Source organism: Sapajus apella, unplaced genomic scaffold (assembly GCF_009761245.1).
Source record: "Sapajus apella isolate SASKATOON/1434 unplaced genomic scaffold, GSC_monkey_1.0 scaffold17, whole genome shotgun sequence".
NCBI classification, from domain to species: Eukaryota; Metazoa; Chordata; class Mammalia; order Primates; family Cebidae; genus Sapajus; species Sapajus apella.
Window position 1 is genome coordinate 22,325,450 of NW_022436957.1, and position 8,236 is coordinate 22,333,685.

Genomic DNA, 8,236 nt, shown 5'->3' on the forward strand with positions numbered 1-8,236 from the left:
TATAACAGTGCAGTATGACAAAAGAGGATGAAATTCCATCATCATTTAACTATACATGTATGTATATGAAAAAATCATCCCAAATTGATTACAGAGATGATATACATAATTGTATTTATCTTGATTTTTCTTTTATTTTTCCCATACAATACAGGCTAATTTTTCTATAAGAAAATGAAATATTCTATAAATGTTGTAAATGTAAAACAAATTAATATTATAAAACATTGCTAGTCCCTAGTTGAACAGAGAACCAGTGAATGCCATTAGAATAATTTTGCTACGTATCAGCTCCTGTAATTACTCGTCTTGTTCTCCAAATAAAGTTCTATTTTTTGTACAGAATCTTCACACTGACCAGACTTATTTCTGTTGCAGCGTGTTGGATGTCATTTTTACATTTTTATCCTAAACTGTAGTTCTGGGTCCATTTAAATGATTATAACTAAGTAAATGAGCAAGGCCAAAGTTTATAGTTTCTTCCTAAATCTTCTTTCACAGAATTGCCACACTATTATATGAAAATTCGCATTGCTTAAAAATATAGTTTATATATGTTTACTTTCTCCCTGTATTTTCACAAAATAAAGAGCTGATGAAAAATATAGAATAATTTTATCAATTATATATAAAGTAAGCAGTGGTCCTCAATGTGCCAGCAAGCATATGTCCCTCGGGATAAATAGAATGCCAAATAGCTGTGACTCTCTGTGAATATTACCTAAAGGAATATTCAAAAGTCTCCTTGTGGACAAAATAATATAGAATATGAATTACTTGTTATTTGTGTTTATTGTTATCAGTGTAGCAAACCAAATCAGAATTTCTGATTTAGCAGCTAATTGACTGACCAAACATGTTTACCAAACTATACTGTATCCTATAAGATTCATATTTATTCTTTCTCATATATTATTACAAAGAGATTAATAGCCTGTTTATACCTACAAGTTCAAGCCTCAGCTACAACTCATAGCTAAAACTGTATGCCTTCCATGATTTTATAATCTATCATTTTAATGTTTTTTCCTTCCTTTATTAAGTTCCTTTTAAAATAGAATATTAAAATAAACACACACAAATCATACTTACATTAAATAGATATAATCATACCTATATTTTAAATTCTGCAAGATTGTGGTGTAAAGATGTAGATGGTTTTTATAAGAAGAAAAATGGATAAATTCCCAATTTTTAGGTATATCAGCACTTATTTGACAAATATTTTCTTATTAAAATGTATATATTTAATACATTATATTAAGATGTTAACATTAACATAACATACTCTTTTAAAAATATTTGGTTATTGTATTAGTCTGTTCTCAAAATGGTATGAAGAAATACCAGAGACTGGGTAATTTATAAAGGAAAGAGGTTTAATTGACTCGCAGTTCTATATGGCTGTGGAGGCATCGGGAAACTTAAAATCATGGTGGAAGGGAAAGCAAATGCATCCTTTTTCACATGGCAGCGGCAAAGAGAAGTGCAGAGTAATACACTATAAAGGGGTAGGGGGAGCCCTTATAAAACCATCAGATCTTATGACAACTTACTTATTATCACCAGAACAGCATGAGCATAACTGCCCCCATGATTCAATTACCTCCCACAAGGTCCCTCCCAGGACATGTGGGGATTATGGTAACTACAATTCATGATGAGATTTGGGTGGTGACAGAGCCAAATCATATCAGTAATGATATTAAATAAGCATTTCCTCTTTCACATTGATCTGCCTTTTCAGACTGAATTCATAAAGGCTGGTTTAATGAAGAGAATCATGAAAATAAGAATATAAAGCTAATCATCATTATAAAATATAGTTAAAAGGGCACAGTATATATTTTCAGAACAATTCAAATCTCAGTCAGTTTTAGAGTCTCCTATCTATTCAACTGAATATATTTTCTGAGCAGATAATTTGTTTAAGTGTTAAATCATGATCACATCTCCATGTATTGCACAACTGAATTGAGCATTATTTTGCTTACTCAGGAATTGTAACTACCATGTAATTGTCACTTTTATCAATTAATAGCAAGGTGGATGCTTTATAAATTAATAATGTCAAATATGTATAAGCCTTGTAAAAAGTACTCTGTTGAACTATAGCAGACTTTACCCAGTACTCTTGAGACTTATTTTGTAAGCTAAGAGAAAAGCTTTATCAGCAAATTATAAAATGCTATTCACTCTGTTACTCTTTCAGACAGGATCTGTCTAATTCTGTTTCCAGAAGAACTGCAGTTGAGTTATGAAGGAGTAAAAATAACAGCAATACCACTAATAGAAAGACCATACTCAGGCTATTGTGGAATAGAACAAATAAATTTCCAGAGACTGAGGAATTAAACATAGCTTCTGGAGAGGGGAGTTAGCACTGCTTTCTACCTTCTCTCAGCAAAATCCAAAGAGGTGCAGATAATCTAAAAGGTAGACAGGTTTAGCTGTAGATAACCAATAAATCCAAAATAACAGTAGCTTAAACAAGAAACATTTACTTTTCTGTTAAACAATAGCTCAGACAGTATTTCCAAAGATTTTATAGCAGTTGCAGGAGCCTATTTTACTGTGCTGCTGTCCTCACATGTGATTCCTCTTTGTGCTCAGGCAGCTACCCTAACATCAAACATCATGCATCCCTTCCAGCTCACTATAAAAACGAACTAGGCCAGATGTGGTGGCTTACACCTGTAATCCCAGCACTTTGAGAGACAGAGGTGGGTGGATCACCTGAGGTCAGGAGTTTGAGACCAACCTGGTAAACATGGTGAAACCCCATCTCTACTAAAAATACAAAAATTAGCTGGGCGTGGCGGTGCATGCCTGCAATCCCAGCTACTTGGAAGGCTGAGGCAGGAGAATCACTTCGACTGGGAGGCAGAGCTTGCAGTGAGCCATGACAGCACCATTGCACGCCAACCTGGGCAACAGAGTGAGACTCTTGTCTCAAAAGAAAGAAAAACTAGAAGAACGATTTTTTTTTTTTTTTTGAGACGGAGTTTCGCTCTTGTTACACAGGCTGGAGTGCAATGGCGCGATCTCGGCTCACCGCAACCTCCGCCTCCTGGGTTCAGGCAATTCTCCTGCCTCAGCCTCCTGAGTAGCTGGGATTACAGGCACGCGCCACCATGCCCAGCTAATTTTTGTATTTTTAGTAGAGATGGGGTTTCACCATGTTGACCAGGATGGTCTCGAGCTCTTGACCTCGTGATCCACCTGCCTCGGCCTCCCAAAGTGCTGGGATTACAGGCGTGAGCCACCACGCCCGGCCAGAATGATTTTTTTAAAGGATCTTTCTTTATATAAGCATGTCCCTGTTAAGGAAAGTTCCCAGGATTTTCTCTCATCATTCTAATATGCAGGAGTTTCACTGCTCTCAATGAAAAACAAACAGCAATTTTAGACACAGCCACAGAAATTTTCAAATTGTTGTGATGTCTCTCCTTAAGCCCAAGGTAGTATTAAGGCAGATGTATATGTAATTTTATAGGCAGGAATGTGACAGCACAGAGTAAACAATGGAGGACCTGAAGGAAGGATTTTTTTATGTTAAGCAATTTACAATATCTTAATATTAAGCCAAATGCAATTATGTAATGGAGTAAATTGTAATCTTTACATGATAAATGTTAAATGAAACAAGATTGTAAATAAATTTTACATTTAATTAGCTTAAATTTTTGTCTTTTACTTTTAACTACAGAGGTAATTGTTCTTTTTACTTTTAGGACTGCAAACCTAATAATATTTTATAACATAATTTGATAACCATGTAAAATAGCTCACATAGAAGAATGGGGAAAGATACTAGAACTCCAAGATGTTAAGATTGTGAGGGGTAGCATACCTGGAGTATTAAGCCTTGTTTGTTGGACAACAAAAAAGCTATCTTTTCCTAACTCCACACTGCATCCCTCTTACTGTCTCCCTCATGTGTTTATGTAAACTTTTAAACATATTTGTGGAGCCTTCATTCTATTGTGTTCTGTCTGAAAATATAGTTTATTATTAAATTTGAATTTTATTTTCATTGCTGAAAATCAAGATAACTTCAAAAAGCATAAAAGAAGAAATAGGCTGGGTGTGGTGGCTCACGCCTGTAATCTTAGCACTTTGGGAGGCTGAGGTGATCTGGCAGGCAGCTCACGAAGTCTGGAGTTCCAGACCAGCCTGACCAACATGGTGAGACCCCATCTCTACTAAAAATAGAACAATTAGCCAGGCATGGTATTGGGCGCCTGTAATCCCAACTACTTAGGAGGCTGAGGCAGGAGAATTGCTTGAACCTGGGAGGTAGAGGTTGCAGTGAGCCAAGATCACAGCACTGCACTCCAGCCTGAGTGACAGAGCAAGATTCCATCTCAAAAAACAAAAAAAAAAAGAAGAAATAAAAATCAGCCATAATCTAAATCACAGAATAGATATATTCATTTTTACTCTCATCTAAAATTTGGAACATCATTTTATTCCAAATTTTGCTCCTTCTTTGTAACTTTTATTAAAGTATTTGAAATATAATTTCACATTATTTGACAAAATTCAATTTACTGGTTCTATTAAGTTGTGTCCATAAAGATGAATTATAATTTATTTGATGAATGTCCATAGTTTTGCTATTAAAAGCATTATTAAAAATTTACTGTTGCTAATTATATTCAATGACATGTCTTTATAAACAATAATTATTTATTAATATTAATTTCTATTAATGAACTTAGGCAAAGTTATGGTTTTTGTAATGATTTTGATGATTGATGAAAAAAATCAACCCTGCAAAAAATTTCAATAACTGATTTTTTTCAAAAACACAGACCAGTGCCTGTTATGAAGCACTCTCACCAATTAAGTATGGAAATAATTACTTACTAAACTTTTAATTTATTTGACAAGCTAATATTCTTCTCTTGCTTTAATTGGTATTTATTTATTAGTATTTTTCATATGCTTTAACTTCTTCCTTTGTTAATTATCAATTAAAACTCAATCCTCAGTTCATTTCTGAGATTGTAATTTATGATTTATATAATAAGACTTTAACATGTTTCTCAGTCAAATTAACTAGTTGAGTGCTCAGAAATGGCAGTTATGTTTATGAGTCTATAATCTAAGCATTACAGAATTTGTGAGAAAAAAATCCTACTTTCAGATACAAAATGGATGAATGTAACTTCATTATAATGCAGCTTTTCAATCTAGAAACCAATATTATGTTTGAAACAAAAGATTGCTTTTAGTTATATTTTTTTTAAGTACTAGATTGTTTTTGCCTGGGGAAACCCACCCTGTAAATATCCTGCCATCCTTTGTGAGCTGGGGTAGTCCAACCAAAACACACCCACCAGCTTCTATGCACAGTATTTGCTTGGGTCCTACCTACACTGCCCCTGCCCAGTTAGCCTAATGAAGAGGGCAGGATAAACCAGTAAATGGTCTGTGCTGTTGGTATGGTGTCTGCTGGGATCCATGACACTAATGTTGGCTTTCTTCTTTCCAGACTAGAAAGGAACAATTATTATATTGACAAGACATCATTTATCAACAGTTTTCCTCTGTCAACATGTAGCTCCTACATGGTGGAGTACTTAGAAATTGTAATCCATAGTCCTCTCTTTAGCAAGAGAACCTTTCATTTCTTTTTTATAGGGTCTTAGGAGGACTTAGGGATGCCATTAAGTTGTCTGAGTGGTTCTTCATAATAGCTGCTTATTACTGTAAACTTTGGAGCTTTTAAAAATATAAATGCCTGTACCTTATCTTAGACCTAGCTGGTTCCTGGGCATGCAGCTTATTTTAAAGCTCTTTCTGTGGTTCAAATACAAAATTTTAGACCTCTGGGCTGTAGAGAAAAAAATCTGCTTTACCTCCCCATCTGGAGCTACAAATTAGACATTAACCAGACTAACAAGATGTGAAAATGATGGAAGGATTAAAAAGACCGTCTAGGGCCAGGCATGGTGGCTCACACCTGTAACCCCAGCACTTTGGGAGGCTGAGGTGGGCAGATCACCTGAGGTCAGAAGTTCGAGACCAGCCTGGCCAACATGGTGAAATCCCGTCTCTGCTAAAAATCCAAAAATTAGCCAGGAGTGGTGGCGCATGCCTGTAGTCCCAACTACTCAGGAGGCTGAGGCAGGAGAATCGCTTGAGCCCAGGAGACGTATATTGTAGTGAGCTGAGATACCACCTTTGCACTCCAGCATGGGTGACAGAACGAGACTCTGTCTTCAAAAAAAAAAAAAAAAGAAAGAAAGAAAAAAGACAGTCTAGATTCACAAGTCGGACTGCTAGATTTAGCAAATTAAAATATTAGATGCACCACTTATAATAATTTATTATGATTACATCCCCTGCAATATTTGGGACTTAACACTACAAAAGTATCCATTGCTTATCTGAATTTTAAATGTACTGGGCCTCCTCTATTTTATCTGACAACCCTACTGACAAGGATAGCCTCAGGTTGCTTGGGAAGAAAATGTAGTTAATAAATTCTTAGGACAGTGTATATGTCATTATATATAATTAAAAAGATTAATACATTAGCTGAGATTTAAAATCAATCCACTAAAAAGGAATAAAAGGATTAATCATTAAAGTTAAGATTCTGGCACTAGTTGCTTGTTGATACTAGTTTGAAATGGTGAGTTTTTATGTTTTTATGTATATGGTTTTGTTTTGATTTCTCCTGATATCGTAGTTACATCACTGTGAAGTTGAGAGGAGTTACAACCTGGGCTGCTAGCCAGATGCTAACAGAAAATCAGAACTTTGCTTTGACCTTTTAACAGTAACTTGAATCTGCCATGTCAGAACGCAGAGTTACAAACAGTTCTCCCTGACTCCTCACTTCCCAGTCATTCTCATCAGTCAGGAAGACCATCTTGAGCACAGATGGTGACATGGATGGGTTTGTGACTCAGAACCCATCGTGTTCTCATTTAGTTTATTACTGTAGATATTGTTGCTGGGTCATAGCGACCAAATAGAAATTCTTTGATTGTGAATGTGGGAGATATGTCAGCACAGAATAACTTATATACCCTGAAAACATCTGCTCTCATCAAACGCTGTTAAGGCCCCAGGGAGACACATCTCCTGGATCATGTCATCGAAACAAAAGATGACTGCAACCAAATGCCATTAAGATTTAAGAGTTGGGCCACTGCCAGCATAGAAGATGAATGCTGCTTCAGAGTTTGGAAAGAATTTGAGTGGCAGAAGCATTTAAATTAGAGAAAAGACAAATTAATTAGCGTGTTATTTCTCTCAGAATGAATGCAACTCAGTTCTGCTTGATGAAATATAGTCTCCCAGTAGTAGTTCAAATTATGCCTTTCTTGATATCTTTAACATTTCATCCTGTGGCTCCAGAGGTATATATGAAATAAGGTGGGATTCTTCAAAGTTGTAAATGGTAGTTGAGAAATATTTAGCAATATTACATAATTTACATAAATTTGTATGTGTAGACCTAGACACAATGTGGTTTACAGTGGCAAGCACACAGACATCAAACACTAGAACTGCAAAAATATGGTTTTGTAGAATAATTTCTAAATTAAATTAAAAACTCAACTTTAAATAATTTTGATTTACAATCTGATATCTATTTCTCACAAATTGTATTTTGTCTTCTGATTTTTAATGGGTACTATTACATTTTGGAAGAAAAATACCCTTTTATGAAATTTTTTTCTATTTAATTTTTTAGGAATAGATATATAAATTATATAAACTTTGGATGCAACTATGTTTAACTTCCTAATTCTTTAAAGTAATGTTTTCCAATAGAATTTTCTGCCATGATGAAAATATTTTCTATCTGCCCCATCCCTTATAGTAGCTACGAGCTACATGTGGCTATTTATTTCAATGTGACTGCAGTGACAGAAACTACATTTTATTTTTAATTAATTTTAATTAATTCAAGTTTGACTACTTATGTGTGATTAGTGGCTAATCATTAGGACAGAACTGCTTTAAAGTATTACTTTCTATTCAACATAAATTATGTAAAAATATCTTACGGTACACTAAATAGTGATTTTGTTGAACTAAAGGCAAGAAAAATAAACTTTATTAAATCGCTGAATAATGACTCCATAACTCCCTATTTTTATTTTCAGAAAACCCAGACATGTGCAAAATAATAATACTCATCTTTAATATTTTGGTCATTTTGTATTTCACTCACTTAATCCTTAGAAAACAGGTTTTCATGTATTTATTT